General features: G+C 38.6%; 2 pseudogenes; one reads left to right on the top strand and one right to left on the bottom strand.

The window, feature by feature from the left end:
• The window catches only part of LOC129036196 (bridging integrator 2-like), a 61,392-nt pseudogene extending 56,794 nt beyond the window's left edge, over positions 1-4,598 (bottom strand).
• Positions 4,599-7,589: 2,991 nt separating this feature from the next.
• Positions 7,590-16,624, top strand: LOC129036195 (importin subunit alpha-8-like; annotated as a pseudogene).
• The last annotated feature ends 3,770 nt before the right edge of the window (positions 16,625-20,394 follow it).

Below are 20,394 nucleotides of genomic sequence, written 5' to 3'. Positions count from 1 at the left end.
GCTTTAATACTCCCAGCTGTCTTCCTAGAGTTCCACCCCAACTTATTCACTCAACAACTATTTATTGGGAACTTACTATGTACCAGACACTATGAAAACAGAAGTGAATAAGATAAAGTTCTACCCACTCAGAGACTTCTTTCATGCATACAGGGAGATAGAAGGGGCTGGTGGGGGTGGGGAGGAGGTAAGAGCACTGGAGGTCAAGGATATGATACACTGCCATTACATTCTAGGCACTACGTGCCGAATATTTAAGTATATCATCTCAAAACCTCACAACAACCATATGGAGTTGAATATTATCATATTTCTGCAGATAAGGAAAGTTAGATTGAGCAGATTAAAGAATTTGTCCCAAAACACAAAACTGGTAATTGACAGAGTCGGGATTCAAACCACAGCTGCTTGTGTCCAGGTAGCCTATTCTTGATCCTATCACCAGACTGTCCCATATAGGATATATGTTCCAATACACTCAGACTTACCACCTCCTCTGTCCCTTCCCATACACACCCCCCAACCCCTCCTATCTTGAGACACAACCAGGCTGACCCACACAGGTATGAACTAAACAGTGCAAACATGTTCAATTGCTTTATTCATATAACTCAAAGTTGTTTCTGTGGATTTTCTAATGGCAGACAACTTAAAACAAGAACTTTTGAGATTTCTCAGTCCAGCAGTGATTCTCATCTCAATCAATTCTGACTTGTCATCAAGTCACTTACCAGGTTAAATTTTAGTGAGCTGAATGTTGTGTCTTCCTTCATCCTTCTCCCCAGGGCAGTTTCTGAGTCATAGGGAAGTCTTTGGGAGCACTGTGGCCTTTGTAGAATATATGTAACTACTCTAAGGCTCTAAGGTCCTGTCTCTGCTAGTGTCTACTACTGATATAACTTCCCTGCCCTCTTGGTTCAAGTGGTATGCAATGTGACCTTGAGCAGGGCTCAGAGCTCTTGACAACAGGCTCTTCTTTGCCTTCTGGTGCTGCCAGTCCTCTGGATTCAGTTCCACACTCCATCTGGACCATGGCTGGAAGTGCATGCAGCATTCTTTCAGTGAAGACCTTCTCAGACCAATAGGTGACTTCCTGGGAGGCGTTCCAGCTCCTACTCTTAGACAACTTCTGTGTCCACATACTGGATCCCTAGGAAAAACTGGATTCCAGATCCATGGGAAAAGTTGAGAGGGTGTTGTCTCTGGTTCACTTTTTTTCATAAATACCATCTCCCATTTTGCTAAGCTGGCATGGAGCAGGGCTTTTCTCTCCATCTTGCTGTTGTTCTAGATCGTACCTGGGACTTTCCTCTCTAGGATCCTGAGACTTAAGGAAGATTTTTTAGGGTGAGAACAGGCGCATAGGTGGAGTTCAGAGAGTGCAATCATTACACTGCTTCTCATTTCCTTTTTTCCTTTCTCTAAAATCTCCTCTCCTCTAGCTTGGAGGTCATTTACTAAGTCTGGGGGTTGGGAACAGAAATACGAACCTTTTCATTTCCTCAAACCTATTTCTGGTCTCTTCTATCTTACATCCACCTCAAACTTAGAATCAAAGAGGAAGTCAACCTTGTTATCAGCTGTGAACTATTCCTACATCAACAGAACTTTCTGCCAAATGAGAAAATGTGGGCAGCTACACAAGTTGGACTTGAAATGGCAAAGCAATTAATGATTTGAAACACCAACAATAGATATTCCACTGAAGTCTACCTTTTAACCCTTTCCCCCTGCAAGTCAGTGTACATGGGTGGACACAACCATAAAAAGTGAAGTTATGGGCAAGCTGTCCTCATGCAGTTCACATTTTCTTAAGAGCAATATAGATGCTTGATTAACAGAAAGAAGTGAAATCAGAGACAGAAGCCAAGAGAACATTCATATGATGCAAATTTTGATATACAAGTTTAAACAAACTCCAGACTGGTGGTGTTTGAAAGCATTTAGAATTATTCAGAGAGAAACTGGGGATTTTCATGACTTTTTGCAAGTTTCTATCCTCAACTCTAAAAAAGCAATAAGAACAGAGATACAGAAAAACAGTAGGGAATACGACAATGTACAGATAATCATTTGGAAGTCTCACTTTATTCAAAGAGAAATAATGATCATAACAAAGGTGGCTTACCTTAACAGAATTTAAAAGGCAAATAATTTGAAATAAAAAGCACAGGGATATTTAATGTGTTGAGTTGCTTAAGAAGTGGTTCAGTGCAAATTTGTTGAATCAGTGTTTCCCTGGCAGAGAGGCAATTACATTTAAGAAAGTTTTAAAAGGTGGTTACTAAGCAACTACACTCAGCCTACACACATTGTTCATAATCTCTGGTAAATTATAGAAAATGACAGCCTGCCATTAGAGAACAGAGACATACAAAATTAAAGCATTATTATTCCATGTTCCTCCTACAGGAGAAAGATCCATTATATCTTTGGTATGGTTATTAGGTTAAATAACTACAATAGGTATTAAATGTTAGTGTGTTATGGTATAAAAGAGTAAAAACCCAGGTGTTTTTCAAAGAATGACCCTTGTAAGTAGGTACAACCTTCCCCTGACTTGACTTCACATTGTATCCTCTCTGTCATAGCAAGAGCAGCTCAAAACACTACTTTATTGGCAGAATTTTAAGTGAGTCTTTGGTAAAGGAAAGAAAATAAAGAAGAAGAAGAGAAGGAAGGAAGGAAGGAAGGAAGGAAGGAAGGAGCGAGCGAGTCCTGTAAGACAAATATACATATCAGTATTATTCACAACCCAGAATTCTCTCTTCTAATAAAATAATGATATCTTTGGCATCAACACCTTTTTGATAGTGGTACTTTAATGACTGCCTACTATTTCTTTAGAAGAGAAAATCAGTATATTGCAGTAGATAAAATCAAAATGCCCCATTTAAGACATCGGGAAAACAGCTAGTTTCTTTCTTTTTTTCTTCCTTTCTTCCTTCCTTCCTTCTTTTTTTTTTTTTCTCTTGAGTCAGGTCTCACTCTGTCACCCAGGCTGGAGTGCAGTGCTGCAATCACAGCTCACTACAGTCTCAACCTACTGTGCTCAAGCAATTCTTCTGCCTGGGCCTCCCAAAGTGCTAGGATTATGAGCATAAGCCACCATGCTCGGCCCTAGTTTCTTGGGTAACAAATATTTCTATTAAAAGAGTATGCCACTATGCATGCCTGTAGTCCCAGCTACTCAAGAGGCCAAGGCTGGATAATCGCTTGAACCCGGGAGGCAGAGGTTGCAGTGAGCCAAGATCGCACCACTGCACTCCACCTGGGCGATGGAGCACGACTGTGTCACACACACACACACACACACACACACACACACAAAAGTATGCCACTAAATTTAGTAATGATGTGGCTAATGTCTACCAGATAAGGGTTCTCAAATTTCAGAGAAAACCTATTGGCCAAATGTATTTTGAAATTTTGTTCATTCTTTTATTTATGAAAATAATCCCTACAGTTGGATAAAACCATGTATCTACTGTTATCCATTTCCATTTCAATGTGCATTATAAAACAATACATCTTTGGAAATAGTGAGGTATTTTCTCTTCTTGCTCCCACTTCCTATACCTCTTCCCAGCCTGTAATAAAGTGCAGAGGCAGTAATAAGCACACAGTGGCTCTTTCCTACTACTCAGCAGCAACTGCTTCACACAGTTATTTCTCTTTCTCTCTAATGTGGCTCTCACATGTCAGTAAACATTCTGAGGACTGAAGAAACTTGCTGCCTAGCCCCACTCATTTCAGCATGTCCTACTGCCATGTAGGATATTGTTATTGGCTGTGACCTAGAAAAATGGGTAAGAAAAGTAAGATCAGTGTCAAAAACAACAAATGAATGGGAACTGAATAGGAACTGTCAGAAAGAGTTGGGCATTCTAGAGGCTCCCTGCCTTGCTCCCTGCCATGATCCCTCTCCAGGACTATATGAATTTTCTTTTATTCCATTTCCCCTTTTCTCTTCATTGTATTTCTACTCCGTAGATATTTTGCTTTCTCATAGTTCCTGACTCTTTATAACCTGGACTTACCATGGCCTTGTCTATACTTCATGGTATTTTTTCATCTCTACCCACCACTTCTAACTGAAGTGTTCCTTTGTATTCCTTAGTTCAAATTTTTGAAAAGAGAAAATAATTAACCCAGTTCATCTTTTTGAGCCAGACCATGGTATAGATCACTACCTAGCCTATGGGATGTGTGACAGTTTTTAAAAGGTACACAAAAATCTTTGACACTTCTCCCATCCAGAGACAGGGTTCATGTCTCCTCCCCTGGAATCTGGACTGTGTGAATACAAGAGAAGTGGCAGTGTGCAGATTTCCAGGATTAGGCCTTAAGACACCAGCAGCTTGCTCTTGGAATCCAACCACTGGCTGTGAAGAAGCCCAGGCCACACAAAGAGGCCAGGTAGGGGCTGTGGCTGACTGTTCCAGCAGAGGTCCCAGAAAACAGCCAGCATCAACCACCGGACATGTGTGAGTAAAGCTATCTGCAGAGGACAACAGTTCCCAGTCGATCACTCCCAGCCTTTGAGTCTTTCCAGCTGATGCATCAGATACTGTGGAGCAGCGACAAGCCATGCTCATTGCGCCTGTCTGAATTCTTGACATACAGCATGTGTGGGCATAATAAAATGCATGCTTCATACCCTAAGTTCTGGAATAGTTTGTTGTATAGTAGTAGACAATTGGAAAATATTTTGGTACCATAAGTCAATTACCTATAGCTGTGTCACGAAACTACACACTTCAGTGGTTTAAAACAATGATCGTTTTATTTTTTTTTTTCCTGTTTCTGGGAGTCAAGGATTTGAGAAGCATTCAGCCAGGTAGTTCTGGTTCAGAGTCTGCCACATAGCTGTAGTCAAAGGCTGGAGCTGGAAGACTATAACTGCTGAAGCAGCTGGGGGCTGGCTAGGCACCTCTCTTTCCTCTGAGGTTTCAAGGACTCTCGGCTCTCTGCAGGGTCTCTCCATGTACACTACTTTGGGCTTCATCCCAGGATGATGGCCTTAGATGACAGAAATTCTTACACAGTGGCTCAAGGTTCCAACGTGACTGTTCCAGTGAGCCAAGCGAAAGATGCATTGCCTTTTTTGACCTAGCCTTGTAAGTCATGTGGCATCACTTCCACCATACTCTTAGCAGTCAGCTGCTCACTAAACTCAGCTCAGATTCAAGGAGTTGAAGGAGATATATCCACCTTTCAAAGAGAGGAGTGTCAAAGAAATTTGTCAAAGTTTAGTTCTGGGCCAAAGCTCATACCTATTCTAATCAACTATGCCCAAGGCTGGTGGGATCATAGGTGCACCGGTGGCCTCTCTTCTGTTGGGGACTGGAAGCAGGGACAGCTCCTTTAGAAGGAACTACATTGGCCAGTTCAGAGCACTACATCCGTTGCCTGCCCAGAACCCAGGGTCCTTCTTCCTCTTCTTTATGTCCTACACCCATCTGCATCCTGTTGACCGCATCTATTGAACATCTCTTGAACTCTCCACTGGCAGCTAATAGATGATTTTTATAGAAAATTTGGAGAACACGAAAAACTACAAGGAGAAAAAAATACCCTACCTCCCACATACATAGTTCCAGAGCTGCCCACTCCCAACATGGCCTGTCTGACATTTACAAATACAAATATGCTCATCATCTGCTAATAGAAAGACATTCCAAAGTCATGACCAGTTGTAGCGCCAGGAAAAATGTCAAGGACCACTTCAAAAGCTGCTTGCCTATCTCGGAGTCCAGAGTTTTCTGTGGTGTCTAGCCTATATCTTTGTTCTCTTTTTTCCGTGCTCCCATTCAGAGCTATTTCTTACCATTTTATGGGCTCAGAATGACCACTGCTAAACATCAAAGCACCCTGAATACAACAAATGAAAAGTAAAGAATATTTATAACTATTTTTATTGGCATACAAACGGAACATAAAATCTATCTTTTCCTCCTGAAACTCAAGAGTTACATATGTGTGATCAAGCAGTATTTACAAATTTGTAGTCTGCATTTTTCCCTTGTATTATAATTTTTGTTGTCATTATAATCTTTAAAATCATGAAAAGAAAATGTAAAGTGAAATATCTAATAGCTAAAGCAATATGTTCATTTTTCCTCATCACTTTACTATTAATAAAAAAAATTATTTTTAAGTTGAATTACCCAGCAAATAAATTAACCCAATTATAACTTTACTAATCACTTCTTTTATTTAATTTTTCTCAATTAAAATAGAATTATTAATTTAAAAAAATTTATGGGTAAGCTTGGTGGACTGAGTATAATTGTTTTTTCCTTGTTACCTTCTAAAATCCCACTAAAATAAAAGGAAAAGGAATTTAAAACTATAAATCCACAAAAAAGAGAAATAATGACAGCATATAAGAGATGTCAACAAAATCTAGAAACTGAAAAGCAATAAATGAGAAGCGGCCTCATAGACCAAAGAGAGATGAAGCTTGAGTCTATAATAGGATATCTAATAAGAAGTAAGCTAATTATATGCCAAACAGTTAAGAAGTTACAGAACCTTGAAAATTCTCAAGAATTGAATAAACCAGATATCACTGAGTCCAACAGTTTAAGTTGGTCTGAAAGCAAGAGGATTTTCTGATAATCTTTATAAGGAATAGATAGGACCCCATTGAACTCCACCAGCCCACTCAGTCAGAGCATGAAGAAGAACAGGTGCCTGAATACAGATGAATCTGGAGGGCATGATGCTAAATCAGGCACAGAATGACAAATACCACATGATTTCACTTATAGGAATCTAAAAAGTTGAGCTCATAGAAGCAGAGTAGAGTAGTAGTTACGAGGGGCTAGGAGTGTGGAGAGATAAGGGTTTAGAGAGATGTTGGTCAAAGAATATAAAATTTCAGTTAGGAAGAATGAGTTCAAGAGCTCTATTGTACAACATTGTGACTATAATAAATAACAATATATTGTATACTTGATTACTAATTTTAAGCAGATTTTAAGTGTTCCCATTGCACACAAAAATGCATGTGAGAAATGCACATGTTAATTATCTAAATTTAGCCATTCCACAATGTACATGTATTTCAAAACATATTGTATACATAAATATATATAATTTTATTTGTTAATTAAAAATTAATAATAAAAATATTGTATTGGCAGGCCTAGTCAGTATCAATATAAGAAAAATAAATTTAAGGCATTAGACTGGGGGCAAAAATCAGTGAGATAATAAAGCATTACCTGCATAAAAACAGAAGTCAATTAAAAAAGGGACATTTCAAGAAAAGAAGCTTTTTAAAATTAAAGTACAGATATATACTTTTTAAATTAAATCCCACAATTAGAAGATAAAGTTAAGGAAATCTAGAAAGTAAAAGCAAAAAAGACAAAGAGATGGAAAATAGAGGTAGGAAAAAAAGAAAGTTAGAGGAAGTTCAGCATCCAATTTAATTATTAAGAGTTCCAGAAAAAGAAAACAGAAGAAATGGGCAAGAGAATATCTTCAAAAAATAGCACGCATACAAAAACATCCCAGACTTGAAGGACATGAGCGCCAGTTTGAAAAGGTCCACACAGTACACAACAAAATGAATAAAAATGACTCTCACCAAGGCACATTACGGTAATACTTCAGCACGCAGGGGAGAAAAAAAAGACCTAAAATTTTCAGATAGAAGAAAATGGTTCGCATCAGTGTATCATTAGACATCTCAAAGAACCATCATTCTCAGCAAACTATCTCAAGGACAAAAAACCAAACACCGCATGTTCTCACTCATAGGTGGGAATTGAACAATGAGAACGCTTGGACACAGGAAGGGGAACATCACACACTGGGGCCTGTTGTGGGGTTGGGGGAGGGGGAAGGGATAGCATTAGGAGATATACCTAATGTTAAATGACGAGTTAATGGGTGCAGCACACCAACATGGCACATGTATACACATGTAACAAACCACGTTGTGCACATGTATCCTAAAACTTAAAGTATAATAAAAAAAAAAGAGACATATTGTTGCTATAAGATTAATGATGGCCAAAAGGCCCTCTCAAATACCTCACAGGGTCTACACTATATGTTCACTTAGCAGTGTGGTGCAACCTGGCCTAAGATTTCCAACCACAGCCTGGGAATTACTGGGTCAGTATGACAATGAGACCTAAAAATGCTGGTTGCCCTAGGGACAAGACCACTCAACATAGATGCAACCTTAAAACAATGCTTACCCTCACAAGAATAGCTAATACTTCCTTTATGAAAGAAACACCTGGCAACTGACCTGGACTGAATAGTATGAAAAAGGAGAAAGAATCCCCCAACTCTGAGAATGGTCCCCAGATGGAGACTCTCCCAGTCATCTGACTCCTGACTCTATCTGGCCCATGCCACCATGGGCTATCTGTCTTGTAAGAGCACTTCCAGAATAAACTGCCCAAACATCAGACAATGTCTAAGACTCGTCTTTGGAAGCTAGAAGAGACTTATGTCTTCAAAATATTGAGGGAAAAATATTTTCAACCTGAAATTCTGTGCCCAACTAAACTACCCATCATGAATAATAAAGAAAGTTACTATAAATTATGCTCTATCAAAACCAAGAATAAGATAGGGGATAGAGGAAACAGGAGATTCAAATAGGTGACAGGCAAAAAGAATTCCCTGGATGGTGCTAAAGGGAAGACCCAGCATAATAGCTGAGGGCTCAGCCTTCAGAGCAACCAGTTCTGCCTAGAGAATAGAGGGCATCAGAGGCAAAGTCACCAGGGGAAAAAATTAATTGATAGATTACCTGATGTGTTTGATTGTTTTGATAAGTAATTCATTGATCTGTTGGAGTATTTAGGGAGTAAAAATTGGTGACAGGTACATAGAAAATCAAGCAAACAATTTTAAACTTCAGAGTAAAAAAAATTATCTTTAAAAAATTGGAATGTGTATTTAGTAAAATTCAGAACCCTTTAAGGATGAAAAAAAAAATCACTCAACAAAGCAGGAATAGAAGAAAACTACCCCAACACAATAAAGGCCACATAGGAAAAGTCCACAGCTATCATAGTCAAGGTGAAAGACTGAAAGCTTTCCTGCAAGATCAGGAAATAGACAAGAATGCTCACTTTCAACACTTCTATTCAACATAGTACTAGAAGTCTTAGCCAGAACAATTAGTCAAGAAAAAGAAATAAAAGGCATCCAAAAAGAAGAATTAAAATTATCTCTATTCATAAACAACAGAATCTTGTATGTAGAAAATCTAAAGGATTCCACAAAAAAACCTGTTAGAAATAATAAACAAACTCAACAAGTTACAGGATTCAAAATCAAAACACAAAAAAATTAGCTATATTTCTACACACTAATAATGAATAATCTGAAAAGGAAATTAAGAAAATAATTCCATTTATGATAGAATCAAAAAGAATAAAATATTCGGAGTAAGCAAGCCAAAAGACTTGCACACTGAAAATTACAAAATGTCACTGAAAGATATTAAGGCAGACACAAATAAATGGAAAGCTATCCTGTGTTTATGTATTGGAAGACTTAATATAATAAGATGTCAATACTCTACAAAGCGATCTACAGATTCAGTGCAATTCCTATCAAAATCCCAATTTTTTTTTGCAGAAATAGAAAAGCCCAGCAAAGGAATTGAATAGATATTTCTCCAAATAAGATATACAAATGGCCACTAAGCATATGAAAAGATGCTCAATGCCATTAATAATTTTGGAAATGAAAATAAATCAAAGCCACAATGAGGTATTGCCTCCCACCCATTAGAATGGCTGCTATTGAAAAAAACAAGAAAATAGATATTGGTGAGGATGTGGAGACATTTGAACTCTTGTGAACTTTTGGTGGTAAAATGATACAGCTGCTATGAAAAACAGTATGATGGTTCCTCAAAAAATTAAAAACAGAAATACCATATAAATCAGAAACTCTAATTGTGGATATTTAGTGAACAGATTTGCAATTAAGGTCTCAGAGATATTTATACACCCATGTTCATAACAGCATTATTCACGATAACCAAAAAGTAAAAGCAATCCAAACGTCCATTGATGGATGAATGGATAAACAAAATATGGTATGTAATACAATGAAATATTATTAAGCCTTAGAGAGGAAGGAAATTCTGACACATGCTACAACATGTATGAATCTTGAAGACATTAATTAAGTAAAAATAAGTCAGTTCCAAAAAGGTAAAAATCATATGACTCAACTTGTATGAGATATCTCTAGGGAAGTCAAACTCAAAAAAAAAATAGAAAGTAGAATGGTGGTTCCCGGGGCTCGGGGGAGGGGAAAACAGGAAGTCGTTTAATAGGTATGAAAAAATTCTGGAGATTGGTTGCACAACAAACTGAATATACTTAAGCTACTGAAGCGTACACTTAAAAATGATTAAGATGGTAAGTTTTATATTATGTGCATTTTACTGCATTAAAGCAACTTCTATTTTGAGACACGGTCTCACTGTCATCCAGGCTGAAGTGCAAGTGGCATGATCACAGCTCACTGCAGCCTTGACCTCTCAGGCTCATGCAATCCTCCCACAACAACCTCTCAAGTAGCTGGGACCACAGGCATATGTCACCATGCCTGGCTAATTTTTTTATTATTATTATTTCTTGTAGAAACAGGATCTCACTATGTAGCCCAGGCTGGTCTCAAACTTTTGGGCACAAGCAGTCCTCCTGCCTTGGCCTCCCAAAGTACTGGGATTACAGGCATGAGCCACTGCACCTAGCTAAAACAACATTTTAATATACTATATTACATGATTCAGCTGTGGACAACATCTACATACGTACTTATAATAATTTAGCACTCATTATTTTTAGACAAAAATTTGCAACATAAATATTTGCAAGATAGAGGAAGTTTAGAGTTGGGTAAGAGAGGAGTAGTGGAGGAGAACCAAATTTTCTATGTCAGGAATTCAATAATAGATAATGTCTAAAATTGGAAAATCAATATGGGGAAACATAAACACATTATTCAGAAATAGAGGATAAACACCTGTGCTAGTCTTAGTGTGATTGGCCTCAGCTCTGTTTTATCCTTTTCCTGCTCTCTTCTAATAAGGGTGTTATCTGTTGTCTGCATGCTATATTCCCCAAATTGTCATGTCTATTGGAGACAGCCAGTTTGACTAATGGGAAACACTGTCAAGAAACTGAATGTGAAGAGGAAAAGACAGGATATTTTCCTCCAGCTCCTGACAGACAAGCTTCTATGGTCCTAGGTTCTGCAAGATTAACCTAGCTACTGGGCTTACCAGTATCTCTTCTCTTTTTCCCTCCAGCCTAATCTATCTAATGTTGCTAGTCTCTGAGTTGCTCACCAATCCGTTTGGCTTCTCAGCTTTTCCACGACTAATGCCTGCATAAAAGCTTATTGCAAGAGTTTTGTTTCTGCCTAGTATTTAGCTGGGAAGGTATCATTCCTGCCCCAAGTACAAGAAAAAAGTATGAACTACAGAATCAGAATATTTCTTAATCTCATTAGAGAGCTGATATAAAGAGCAACCAAATAGACTGAAAGCCAAGGAAAGACAGGAGCCTCCAAGATGATAGAAGCATTGGCTTAATTGTGGGGGAAGAGACACTGAGCATCATCAAAGTGGGTAAGATGAATTCAGTTAAAAATTTTAAGTTGCTAGGCCTCGTTTGGGCTAGTGGGACATCATAGAGCCCCTGGGAGTTTCAGACATGAGGGAAGTTTATGTCCACTTGCAATTCTTCTCCACACACCTCCAATGGGGGTGTGTGGAGAAGAACTACAAGTGGACATGAGAAATATTTGGGGCAGGGTGGGAGAAGAGGGCCTCCATCAGTAGAGTGAAAAAGGCACAAAACCCATCTGGCTCCTCTTCTGTGGAACAAAGGCCTTAAGTCACTGAGGGAAAGGTAGCAAACCCTGTCACCCACAGTACAAGTTGATAAGCAAAGGATGCACATTCAAGAATCAAAAATAACCTTTAAAAACACAAAAGCAAAAACCTAAGTATAACTAATAAGTAATAGTGGAGATAAACAGAAGTATTATAAAATGCTCAACTGACCCCCACCCCCAAACAAAAATAAGAGGAAAAAAAAGGAACAAAGAACAGTTGGGGCAAATACAAAACAGGTATCAAAGTAGTAGTTTTAAATACAACCATAGCAATAATCACATTAAATGTAAATGGTCTGAACTTTCTAATTAAAAGAATTAAAAGGCAGAAATTACCAGAGTGGACTACAAGAAGTGGATTACAGATAAAAGGACAAAATAAGATATACTCTGCAAAAATTCATTGTAAAATAAAACTGGAATGGATAACAACAGACAAAGTATAGTTCAGAACAAGGAATATTACCAGGAATAGGAGGTAAATTTCATAATGATAAAGGGGTAAACTTATCAAAAAGATATAACAGTTCTAAATGTGTGTGCATCCTGTAACAGAGATTCAAAATATCCAAGGAAAAAGCTGATAGAACTGAAAGGAAAAATAAATCCACAAATACAATTGGGAGCTTCAACAGTTTTTTTTTCATTAATTAATAAAACAAATACACAAAAAAATCAGTACAGACATAGAAGACTGCAAAAATACAACCAACTGGACCCAATTGATAAATGTATAGAATATATCATTCAAAAAAAGAATAAACATCCTTTTCAAGTGCACTCACAATAGTCACCAAAATAGATCATTTTCTGGGCCCTAAGGAAATTTAATCAGATGGAAATCATATACAGTATGTTCTGTTACAAGATAATTAAATTAGAAATCAGTAACAGGAAGATATAAGGAAAATTCCCATTTAGAAATTAAACAATATACTTCTTAATAATGCATGGGTCAAAGAAAACATCAGAAAGAAAATTAGAAAATATTTTAAATGGAATGGTAATGGTAACATCAAAATGTGTGGGATAAGACTAAAGCAGAGCTTACTGCATAATGTATAGCCTTAAGTACTTAATATTAGAGAAGACTTAAACAAGCAAAAATTATAAAATTTCCAGGAGAAAACATGGAAGAAAATCTTTACACTCTTGATATAGCAAAAATTCCTAGGTGGGAAAGAAGAAGCATGAACCATTTAAATAATTCACAAATTAGACTTCATCAAAATTTTAAAATTCTGCTTTCTTTAATTTTATTTAAAGTTCCAGGATACCTGTACAGGACGTGCAGTTTTGCTACATAGGTAAACATGTGCCATGGTGGTTTGCTGCACCTATCAACCCATCACCTAAATATTAAGCCCCACATTCACTAGCTATTTATCCTGATGTTCTTCCTCCCCTCGCTCCCCTACAGACCCCAGTGTGTATTGTTCCCCTCGCTGTGTCCATGTGTTCTCATTGCTCAGCTCCCATTTATAGGTGAAAACATGAGGTGTCTGGTTTTCTGTTCCTGTGTTAGTTTGCTGAGGATAATGGCTTTCAGCTCCATCCACATCCATGCAAAGGACATGATCTTATTCCTTTGTATGGCTGCATAGTATTCCATGGTGTATATGTCCCACATTTACTTCATCCAGTCTATCACTGATGGGCATTTGGGTTGATTCCATGTCTTTGCTATTGTGAATAGTGTTGCAATGAACATACACATGCATGTATCTTTATAATAGAATTATTTATATTCCTTTGGGTAGATAACCAGTAATAGGATTACTGGGTCAAATGGTATTTCTAGTTCTAGGTCTTTGAGGAATCGTCACATTGTCTTCCACAATGGTTGAACTAATTTACATTCCCATCAACAGTGTAAAAGTGTTCCTGTTTCTCCACAGCTTTGCCAGCATCTGTTGTTTCTTGACTTTTTAATAATTGCCATTCTGAATAGTGTGAGGTGGTATCTCATTATGGCTTTGATTTGCATTTCTCTAATGATCAGTGATGTTGAGATTTTTTTCATGTTTGCTGGCTGCATAAATGTCTTCTTTTGAGAAGTGTCTTTTCATATCCTTTTCTAGTTTTTGATGAGGTTGTTTGTTTTTTCTCATAAATTTGTTTGAGTTCCTTGTAGATTCTGGATATTAGACCTTTGTCAAATGGATAGATTGCAAAAATTTTCTCCCATTCCGTAGGTTGTCTTTTCACTCTGATGATAGTTTCTTTTGCTGTGCAGAAGCTCTTTAGTTTAATTAGATTCCATTTGTCAATTTTCACTTTTGTTGCAATTGCTTTTGATGTTTTTGTCATGAAATTTTGCCCATGCCTATGTCCTGAATGGTATTGCCTAGATTTTCTCCTAGGGTTTTTATAGTTTTGGGTTTTACATTTGTCTTTAATCCATCTTGAGTTAACTTTTGTATAAGACGTAAGGAAGGAGTCCAGTTTCAGTTTTCTGCATATGGATAACCAGTTTTCCTAGCACCATTTACTGAATAGGGAATCCTTTTCCCATTGCTTGTTTTTGTCAGGTTTGTCAAAGATCAGATGGATGCACATGTGTGGTCTTATTTCTGAGATCTCTATTCCGTTCCATTGGTCTATTTGTCTGACCCCACAGAAATACAAACAACCATCAGAGAATAAACACTTCTACACAAATAAACTAGAAAATCTGAAGAAATGGAGAAATTCCTGGACACATGCACCCTCCCAAGACTAAACTAGGAAGAAGTCGAAGCCCTGAATAAACCAATAACAAGTTCTGAAACTGTGGCAGTAGTTCATAGCCTACCAACCAAAACAAGCCCAGGACCAGACAGATTCACAGCCGAATTCTAACTGAACAAAGAGGAGCTGCTACCATTCCTTCTGAAACTATTCCATATAATTTAAAAGGATGGACTTCTCCCTAACTCATTTTACAAGGCCAGCATCATCCTGATACCAAAACATGGCAGAGATACAACAAAAAAAGGAAACTTAAGGCCAATATTCCTGAGGAACACTGATGCAAAATTCTTCAATAAAATACTGGCAAACCAAATCCAGCAGCACATCAAAAAGCTTATGCACCACAATCAAGTCGACTTCATCCCTAGAATGCAAGGCTGGTTCAACATACACCAATCAATAAACGTAATTTATCACCTAAACAGAACCAATGATAAAAAGCAACCTTAGACGCTCCAGAAAAGAGGCTGAGAAAATTTAAGTACTGAGGCAAAGATGCATCTCTGAGGCGACAGCAGAGGACAGCGGTCAGCCTGGAGCTCCGAAAGGCCAAGAAAGATGAACAGATCTTAAAGAGAAGGAATATCACCAGCTTCTACCCTGACACGGCTTCCGAAAAACCAGCCAAAGGGGTGGCAATCAGCTTCACTCTGGGTGAAATAATCAAAGGTGTGAATAGCTCAGATTCAGTCCTATGTTTCCAGGCCACCCAGACAGCCAGGAAAATGCTATCCCAGGAAAAGAACCCCCCTCTGAAAGTGATCAATGAAGTGGGCCTCATTCCCAGGATGGTGGAGTTCCTGAAGTCATCACTTTACCTCTGCTTGCAGTTTGAGGCCACCTGGGCCCTGACCAACATTGCTTCAGGGACTTCCGAGCAGATTTGAGCCGTGGTAGAAGGGGGACCCATCCAGCCCTTGATCAAGCTCCTGTCTTCCCCCAATGTGGCTGTGTGTGAACAGGCAATGTGGGCTCTTGGTAATATACCTGGTGATGGCCTGGAGTTTAGAGATAATGTCATCTCAAGCAATGCCATCCCACATCTGCTGGCCTTGATTTCACCCACCCTACCAATCACATTTCTGCGGAACATCACGTGGAACTTGTCGAACCTATGCCGAAAAAAGACCCCGTACTCTTGCGAAACTGCAGTGAAGCAGATGCTGCGTGCCCTCTTACTCCTGCAGCGCCACGACAGCGAGGTTGTCTCGGAAGCCTGCTGGTCACTGTCCTACCTCACCGACGGCTGCAAAGAGCTCATCAGCCAAGTGGATGACACGGGGGTCCTGCTCAGGCTGGTAGCCCTCATGACCATCTCAGAACTCAATGTCTGGACCCCTTCTCTCCCGTACCATGGGGAACACTATCACAGGCACAGATGAACAGAAGCAGATGGCCATTGACGCGGGCATGCTGAACGTGCTGCCCCAGTTCCTGCAGCACAACAAGCCCTCCATCCAGGAGGCGGCCTGGGCCCTGAGCAACGTGGCGGCAGGGCCCTCTCACCACACCCAGCAGCTGCTTGTCTACAACCTCTTGCCTCCCGTGGTGGCTCTGCTAAAAAAAAAATGGAGAATTTAAAGTCCAGAAAGAGGCTGTCTGGACGGTGGCTAACTTTGCAATGTGGGTCACCGTGGATAAGCTGATCCCCTATTCTGGGGTCCTGGAGCCACTGGTGAATCTGCTCATTGCCCCAGATGTTAAAATTGTTCTCATCATCCTCGATGTAATCTCTTGCATCCTCCAGTCGTCAGAGAAACGGTCTGAGAAGGAAATCCTATGTTTTCTGATAGAAGAACTTGGTAGGATCGATAGAATTGAGGCTTTACAACTGCATGAGAACTGTCAGATTGGCCAGTCTGCTTTGAACATCATTGAGAAGCACTTTGGTGAGGAAGAAGATGAGACCCTAACATTACTGAGCCAAGTCCTAGACCAAGATTGTGAATTTATAGATTGTGAATGCTTAGCAAAAAATAGCCAAGCTCCGTAACTCCTACACCAACAGCCCAATGCTAAAGGATAACTTCTTTAAGCAGCAGTAGTCCTATATCTTAGTGGATCCCAAATGTAAAGCTTTCAAAACTTAACATTAATAAAATGTTCAATACTTTCAAAAAAATTATCTCAATAGATGCAGAAAAGACCTTCAATAAAATTCAATTTATGCTAAAAACTCTCAATAAACTAGGTATTGATGGAACATATTTCAAAATAATAAGAGCCATTTATGACGGACCCACAGCCAACATCATACTGAATGGGCAAAAGCTGGAAGCATTCCTTTTGAAAACTGGCACAAGACAAGGATGCCCTCTCTCACCACTCCTGTTCAACATAGTATTGGAAGTTCTGGCCAGGGCAATCAGGCAAGAGAAAGAAATAAACTGTATTCAAATGGGAAAAGAGGAGGTCAAATTGTTTCTGTTTGCAGATAACATGATTGTATATCTAGAAATCCCCATCATCTTAGCCCAAAAGCTCCTTAAGCTGATAAGCAACTTCAGCAAACTCTCAGGATACAAAATCAATGTGCCAAATTAACAAGCATTCCTATATACCAACAGCAGACAAGCAGAGAGCCAAGTCATGGGTGAACTCCCATTCACAATTGTTACAAAGAGAATAAAATACCTAGGAATACAGCTCACAAGAGAATGTGGAGGACCTCTTCAAGGAGAACTACAAACCACTGTTCAAGAAAATAAGAGAGGACACAAACAAATGGAAGAACATTCCATGCTCGTGGACTGGAAGAGTGAAATGGCCATACTGCCCAAAGTAATTTATGGATTCAATGCTATTCCCATCAAACTACCATTTACATTCTTCACAGAAATAGAAAAAACTAGTTTAAAATCCATATGGAACAAAAAAGAGCCTATATAGCCAAGACCATCCTAAGCAAAAAAAAAAAAAAAAACCACAAAGCTAGAGGCATCACACTACCCGACTTCAAATTCTGCTTTTCTAAAGATGCCATTAAGAAAACAAAGTGGTAAACCATGGACTGGAAGAAAAAATTCACAGTACGTACATCTGACAGAGCATTTGTTTCCAGAATATATAAAGAACTTTCAAACTCAATTACAAGATGACAACTCAAGCCAAAATTTGGCAAAATGTTTGAAAAGATTCTTCACAATAGAAGATACACAAATGGCCAAGAAGCACATGAAAATATGCTCAACATTACTAGTCATCAGATAAATGCAAATTAGAACTACACTGAGATTTGCTATACTCTCACAAAACAGTTAAGAGTAAAAATATTGACATTACCAAACATTGGAGAATATGTGGAACAACTAAAATTCTATTCATTGCTGGTGGAAATGCAAAATTGTACGATGACTTTGGAAAACAGTGTAACAATCTAAGATTAAACCTACTCTTATCATAAGACCTAGAATTTCACTTCTAGGTATTTACTCAATTCTTTGTCCACACAAAGAATTGTACATGAAAGTTCATAGAAGCTCCATTCATAATAGCTGAAAACTGGAAACAATCCAAATGTCTATCAAATGAGAATGGATAAACAAGTTGATCTAGTCCTGCACCAGTGCCATCAGGTCTTAATAACTACACTTTATATTATGTGTTAATACCTTGTCTGGCCAGTCTGCAATGCTTTCTACTTTTTCAGAATGTTTTTTGTGAATTCCTGCATTCCAAAGTAACTTTGAATAATTGTTTCAATCTCCTAAAACTCTTGTAAGTATTAATTTAAAGAGAATACGTCTTATACAAGATTGAATTTACCTATACAGAGATAAGGCATCATCTCCGCTTATTAAGGTATACCGCAGAAAATAGAATTGCTTTTACTGGCTATCTGCTAATCTATACCACAACGTCACTCCCATATCCCACCCAGGGCACTTTAATTTTTCTACTAACAGAGTTTTATTCCAGAATTTGGGGCTTTGGTGGTTGCAAGATTTGCAGTATTCATACCAGCACTCATAGCATGTACTCAGTGCTAGTTCTTCACAGTCATGCTCAGAATTAGAAAGCAGGTGTTTGTTACCCTGATTGAATTCAGTTCACCTTAATTTGAGAATCATATATTGTACACCTACGATGTGTCAGCCAAGGTGCTAATTTCTATGAGGAGTCAAAGATGAAGAAGTCACAGCTCCGTTCTTGTGAATTTTTTCATTCTGTGGCAATGGCAACCATATAAAGCAAAAGTTTCATGGAAGACAGAATGTCCTGAGGACACAGAGAGTCTGTGTGGGCACAGAGGAAAGAGTTTCTATTTAGGTAAGAAAAAGAACATGAAAAAGACAAAACTTTAACATTCTGTATCAAAACGTTGATTTAACTTCTGTATCTTCTAACAAACCCTGAGGCCTAGAAATTTGCTGAACTTGGTGCTTTGTGACTGAGTCTAATTTGCTTCACCGCTCTTCAACTGCAAGGTGTACAGCATCCTGAGCTTGTAATTTTGGTATTTCTCATGTTACCTGCTTAGGTGGTAATTCTTATTTAGCTAATAATAGAACTTGACAAATAAATTTAAAAGAAATTAATGCAGGAATGAATGGTGGGGCAACCCTCCGTTCAACATTTTACTGTTAATTATAAATTTGCTGCATAATTTCAGTTCCTAAAGAAGCTTAAATTGGCCGGGTGCAGTGGGTCATGCCTGTAATCCCAGCACTTTGGGAAGCCAAGGCAGGCAGGTCACCTGAGGTCAGGAGTTCAAGACCAGACTAGCCAACATGGCAAAACCCCATCTCTACTAAAAATACAAAAATTAGCCAGGCATTGTCGTGGGCACCTGTAATCCCAGGTACTTGGGAGGTTGAGTCAGGAGAATCACTTGAACCCAGGAGGCAGAGGTTGCAGTGAGCCGAGATGGCGCCGCTAACTCCAGCCTGGGCGACAGTGCAAGACTCCATCTCAACAACAACAAAAAAAAGCTTAAATTTTTTTCTAATTATAAGAGACAAGTGGTGTGATTAGAAGCAGCTGCTCCAGAGAGAGTTTTTGCCAACAGTCATTTCCAAATTACACACATACAAAGGCATTCAGCATTGTTTCTTTCCACTTCAACCTTGATATGGGTAGGTTTGTAATTTTTTCACATACAATGTAAAGAAAAATCAGTTAATATCTCAAGATTTACTGTGTCTATTCTCTCAATCCTATGAATAGCTGTGCAGAATAACCAAGCTAAAGTCACTTTTTAAAATATGAAGATGGAGGGAGAGAGGGAAGAGAAAAGATGGGTGAAAGCAAAGGAAAGGATAGAAAAGATGAATGGAAAAAGGTGCAGACAAAACACGCAGACGGCAGACTACTGGAAGAGTACAGAATGAGGAGAAAAATACAACTCCAGGCTCTGTTTCTTCATTTTAAGGATGCATGTTGGCCTAACAGTGAAGTGTAAGCTAACAAGTTACAGCAAGAGAATTAACAGCATGAATTTTGGAGTTAGTTTGCTCCAGGATCATTCCTGACTTCCAGTCTCCTACTAACTGTAAGGCCTTGGACAAATTATTTCCTCCACTTTAGAGTCCTCATTTGTAAAATGGGCTTAATAACAATACCCTCCACCTAAGGTTGACATCAGAGAGAAGAAAAGAACTATAATGCGGTGCCATGTCACACCCATCATATAAGCAAAAATGTTTAAAAAATTTAATAGCAACTGTTGCTGGGGAAGTCAAGAAATATAGTTCTCATATAATGTTAATAGCAATATAAAGTGGAAAGTAATTTTAAAATCAAACAAGTTAGAAATGCACACAC

This window comes from Pongo pygmaeus, chromosome 4 (assembly GCF_028885625.2).
Source record: "Pongo pygmaeus isolate AG05252 chromosome 4, NHGRI_mPonPyg2-v2.0_pri, whole genome shotgun sequence".
Classification (NCBI taxonomy): domain Eukaryota; kingdom Metazoa; phylum Chordata; class Mammalia; order Primates; family Hominidae; genus Pongo; species Pongo pygmaeus.
Note: the sequence above shows the minus strand (reverse complement) of the source record. Positions and strands in the feature narration are given on the sequence as shown.